This window comes from Camellia sinensis, chromosome 3 (assembly GCF_055761805.1).
Source record: "Camellia sinensis isolate YWXY chromosome 3, ASM5576180v1, whole genome shotgun sequence".
Lineage (NCBI taxonomy): Eukaryota > Viridiplantae > Streptophyta > Magnoliopsida > Ericales > Theaceae > Camellia > Camellia sinensis.
The window spans coordinates 105291348-105297247 of NC_138963.1; the positions used below are offsets into that span (position 1 = coordinate 105291348).

Genomic DNA, 5900 nt, shown 5'->3' on the forward strand with positions numbered 1-5900 from the left:
ATCAAATTTTTCTCTCATTGAAGTAATAATGGTTACATAAAGTTCATTACCCATATATTTTATGAAAATTTTAATTATTTCTGCTAGCATATGTAAAACAAATGGTGAAGTAGGAATATATATATAAGAAAATAATTTTGTTGAAGTATCGAAAATTTTTAAAAAATCTTTATACAAGGTTACTTGGCGCCAATTAAGTTCAGTAGGTGTCAGTACTCTTCCTATTGATATTGTTGCAAAAAATAAATCTATTGTTCTTCTTTGTTTACAAGCTATTTTTAACATATTATATATTGAATTCCACCTACTATCTACATCTAAAATTAATTTTTTAAATGACATATTTTCTCGTTGACAAATTTTTTTATACTCTGAAATTCGATTACCAGAAGACATAATAGTAACAACTGTATTTTTTATTACAAGTACAGAAGTTTCGTATACATGCATAGCTTCATTAACAATCAAATTTAAAATATGGGCACAACAACGAATATGAATTAAATCACCATCAACAAGTAATTGTAAAATTGATTTTAAATGGGCTACAGTTTGATTATAATATAATGCATTATCTAAACTAATCATAAATATTTTATTTTGTAAAGCCCACTCATATAATACATTTCTTATTTCTACACCAAGCGAATGACCAGTGTGTGGAAGTTCAATTAATTTAAATGAAATAATTCTTTTATTTAATTTTCAATCATTATCAATAAAATGTGCATTGATTCATTGATATTCAAAACCATTATTTGACCACAGATCAGATGTTAAACAAACTCTTCTATTCAAATTTTTAAAGATATCAAATAATTCACTTTTAATATCCTCAAATTTCTTTAAAATCTTGTTTCTAGTAGTGTTTCTTGAAAAACTTTGATATTGCGGTGCAAAATTTTCGTGAATCATTTCGGTAAAATCAGGACATTCACTAGTACTAAAAGGTTGTTCTTTTTTAATAATATAATCAATTACAGAATTTTGTGCACGTATAGGATCATATGAAAATGTTTGCAAAATACCAGTTGATGAAGTCCCTAATTACATTTGATTTCGAATATCAGGTTGTTTACTTTGTAAATATTTGTTAGAATGCCTTTTTAAATGACTAGTACCCCTGCAGATACAACACTAAGTAAACGTGCACAATATTTACATTTTGCTTTATATGTAATTGTGCCATCAGGATTATTTATAGTTATTTTTTCAAAATGTTCCCAAACACTACTACTTCTGCTCCTAGATGATGATGCAACTGTTGGAAGAGGGATATTAGAAGGAGAATCAACAGATTCATGTGGTGTAGTATATATATCAACATCGACATAAGCATTAGGCATATTAGGATCCATAGTAATGCAAGTAAAACAATATATAAGAATGAACAATTAATTTAAATAATGTGTAAATCCAATCAGTAAAAAATAACAATTAATATATGTGCATAAATAATTAATGAAAAAAATGAGTAGTTAATAAATTTAATTAAACTAATTAATGTTATCGACTGGCGAATGTGATATAAAAATTTTCTTCTTCTGTTAAAAGTTTCTTGTTGCACAATTGCAATAGCCACTTAGGGATGACACTTTAAAATTAATTGAGAGTTGAGAGAGATTCAAAGAGTTGAAGAGAGAGAGAGAATGATTTGTTGCGAAATATATTTTGAAAACTAAAATATATTTATACTAGTTTAAATTCTAACCGTTTGAATTATGACCGTTTTATAAATATCCGTTTGAGTTGTAGGAGATGCAAATTTGCAATGCAACGGCTCAAAATTAAGGCTAGGCTGGTACTATAATAGTAGGTAGGGGCTATACGGCGGCATGGCAAAGTTTTAGGAAATGGTTGCCTCTTTTTTGAGCAATCATTTGGACGGTGCTCTTTGGCCAGTGGGAGCCATCACGGGTCCTATTTTGCTAATTGGAATCGTTCAATGTATACCACTCGTCGAGCATTACATGTTTGTAAAAAATCACGTTGATCGGATATCTATAACTATCTGATCGGATTAGTTTTTTTTGTCAACCATTAACTATAACACCATGCATTTTTATACCAAATTGATTTGATAATGTAGTTAGCGATATCCGATTAACGTGATTTTTTACAGGCATATAGTAATGGAAGAGTTTTACACACTGAATAGTTCGGATTATCAAAATGGGACTCGTGGTGAGCCTCCACAAGCCCAGTATTACCTTCCAACTTAGTATATATATATATTATTTTTTTTTCTTTCACGTTAGCTTAGGTGCACTTTCCCATCAGGTTAGGTGCACTTTCCCATGAAACAATCAATGAAGTAAGAAATTAAAAAAAATAAAAATAAATAAGGCTAGCCACACACACAGACTCTGCTGTTGTGCATTGCCACTGCCAGTGATACATCATATCACAATTTTGTATCAAATAACTATTAAATTGATTTTAATTTAATAAATTATTATTAATTTTTGTTTTGTTTTTAAATTATTAATGTTATTTATTTAATTATATTAATTTTTGTTTAATTTTTTAATTTTTATAAGATCAATCTTTTTATTTATTTAATTATTTTATTTTTATAAGATCAATCTTTTTATTTATTTAATTATTTAATTTTATTATTTTTATAAGATTAATCTTTTTATTTATTTATTTTAATTATTTAACTATTGTAAGTTGTTTTTTATTTTTATTTTTTGAAATTTGATCATTGGTAGAGAGAGGGATTGATGGTTGGGCCGCGCAGGGCCCCAAAAGGGAAGGCTCAGGCCCAGACCCAAGATACTGGGCTGGGCTTGAGCCCGGGTTTAATTGGGCTGAAATGGGACGGGCCCACCTCGGGCTTCGGGCCGCCCATAGGTCTCATGCCATTTTTATACCCCTAATCAACTATACACGACACACGTACACCAACTGTTAAAAATATTGAACATTTCATAGTGCACAAAAAATCAGTTATTGAAAAGTACATTTTTCACGACGTACATATGTTAACCATTAAAAATATTTTACTTTTCACTGCACACAATTTCTATTATAAATAGCATGACCGTAATAAAAATAAACGCCAAAATGAAATACTCTGGCGCCAAACCCCCCAAAACCAAAAATATAATAGACAAAAATAAATATATCAAAAAACACGAACTATTTGGCTTCTAATTGTAAAGGAACATAGAAACTGAGAAGAGGGAGAGGAGAGAGGGTTCAAAGATACTTGGGCAAAACCAAGAAGAGAGGGTTCACCTAGAAGGCTTTGGCTTTGGTTTCTAATCAAAATGAACCCAAAAGGTTTCATCAAAAAGGAGAAGGGTTCGGAGGGAGCTCAATCTCATCTCTCTGAATCGTCTCATTGAAGAAGGGTTACCTGGTACATTGCTTCGTCATCTCCTTCCTTTTATCTTTGTTGATTTCTATTAAAGTGATTACTCATTGTGTGTTTGGTTTTGATTTCGATTTCTATTGTCTCATCGATTTCGGTTTCAACCCTCTATTGCAAATTCTCTTTCTTTTTATGGTAAACTGCTGCTTCTTCTCTCTCTCTCTCTCTCCCTCTCTCTCTATGAAGCTAGGGTTTCAAACCACCACTATCAAGAGGTATTGATTGAACGAAGACAGATTTTTCTGTTTCTTGCGAAACTCTGTTCAGATTTTTCTATCACCATTTGTTATATTTCATGTATTTGTCTAGTGATTTGGGGGGGAAAAAAATGGTTTTGAAAAGTTAGGTTTTAAATTGAAAATTTAGGGTTTTTATTTGGGGGTTTTGATCTAAAAATTAAGATTTTGTTGCCATTGCCAATTTTTCAGGTAATTTTGATTTTTACTTGTAATGGCTCCTATTTTACTTTGACCATTCTTTTTGTTCAAGATTTGTGCTAGGTTCTTGCTAGAAAGAAAATTTGTATCAGGTGATTCTCTTCCTTGTCTCTCTGTGATGTTTGCACATGTTTGTATGTATCTAAATATTAACAGATACCCAAAATTGTGACTCCATATCAAGATGATTTGTGTTATGTGTATGATGATTGCTTGTCTTTGTTTCTCTTTGTTGTCCTTGGCTGGTTATGTTTGTGTATCTGTGTTTGCTTAGGTATCGCTATATATCTTTATTTTGTTTCTATTGTCCAGCAGAGAAGAAAACTATATACACGTTATTTATACCTCCTAGTTGCTTGATAAAATGCTACTAAGAGTGGTTGGCTCTTACTATACTTTTATATTGTTTTCTTATGAGTTTTTGTTTTATATATATATATATATATATAAAGTAAATGGCTATATTTGAAACTTGTCATGTTATATATGAGAAATCACCAAGGAGATGAAAAGTTCGGTGAAATAAAAATGTCATATATAATTGCCCTTACAAAAAAAATTCTTGATTTTTTTTAAAGATTTTTTTTTTGGTTATTTAAAAATAAAATAAAAATTAAAAAACGAATTCTAGAATGTATGCTAAAATGAAAATAACATTGGCCACAAATAGATATCAGTACATCGTATTTGACGGCAATGTTTCAAACAATTTGTGAAAGTTATGTGAGAAAGACAATGGGTAAGTGAATCATGATTTTTGGCCTATTGATTGAGTAGCACCACTATGTAGTTTGAGGTTGTGGTTTAACTTCTATGGAGAAGAGTTCAATTGGGTTATATGTAGTTTTTCTTATGATTGTAATTGAGTTTGGAGATTGTTGGGCTTTTAAACTTCAAATAGATGTGTATTATATTAACAAAAAAATAATAAATTTTGTTTTCTCTAATTTCCTTATTCCATTGTTATTGGAAATTTGGAATGTAGTTATGATCTCATAGTGCGCAATATGTGGAGTGGAGCATACCAGTGTTGGGGAAAAGAGAACAGAGAAGGACCATTGAGGAAAAGTTATTCTAATTTGTATTACAGTGATATTTAGGTTCTAAAATGGTTATGCACCTCCTTTAGGTGCTAGCAGAAGAAGGCAAAGCTAAGGTTGTTGCCTTTGATGAAATTGACAAAGCCCTTGAAGAGAAAAATAGAGGGATTACAATTGCAACGATGGGTTATAGTTTTTTTCCCCCTTGTTTTTTCACACCATTATGCTAGGCTGTATGATTTTGTGTAGCATCCATATTTCTCCTTGAAACCAAGTAAGATTTTTGAAGCATCTATCTATATTGAATACAAGGAATGACTTGATGTTGTAGGCCCATGTGGAGTATGAGACTACTGAGCAGCATTATGCACATGTAGATTGCCCAGGACATACAGATTATGTTAAAGTAAGCCTTAATTGACATGGATTTGCTCCAAAAGAACAACTGTATTTGCTTTATCATTATTAGATATCATCATACTTACTAATGTAATTGTAACTGTAACTATTATTGTTATTATTATTGCTTCTTTTGTTGTTATTGTTGTTGCACCACCATATCTAATCAATATGAATGAACATAATTTTCTTTGAGAATAAATAAAAAAGGGGATGTTGAGGAATAATTAAATTAGTTATGGAAACTAATCTATACATTGTTGTACAAATTGTATAATTAACTAAATAAATAGATTCATGATTAATCCAATTACAATAGAATAAAAAAAAAATTGAATTTACAATCATATTATACAGAAATACACAATACAATAAAATGGTAAAGAAAGCAAACTGAAACCGGTGTGGTACCACAGTCTCCTTAAAATAGATTAGCTGTCTCACCATGGGTGCTAGAGGTACGTCGGCTTCTATCTCTCAGGATACGACGGTTTAGATTGGCTAATGCAGAAACATCTTCTAATAGCTTTGGCGATTCGACAATGGTAGCACTCTTTCACATAGGAAGAAAAATTATAAACGGAAGCAAACTGAGTATATATATTTTGGAAGCAAAAAATCTGTACCAAAACCAAGGGAGATAGG

At 30.6% G+C, this 5900-nt stretch overlaps 1 long non-coding RNA gene across 1 annotated transcript; it reads left to right on the forward strand.

Moving 5' to 3' along the window:
- Nucleotides 1–3099: 3099 nt before the first annotated feature.
- LOC114274696 (uncharacterized) lies at nucleotides 3100–5399 on the forward strand. The gene is made up of 2 exons (XR_003633487.2): nucleotides 3100–3367; nucleotides 4802–5399. It is a non-coding gene; the product is annotated as an uncharacterized LOC114274696 (long non-coding RNA).
- The last annotated feature ends 501 nt before the right edge of the window (nucleotides 5400–5900 follow it).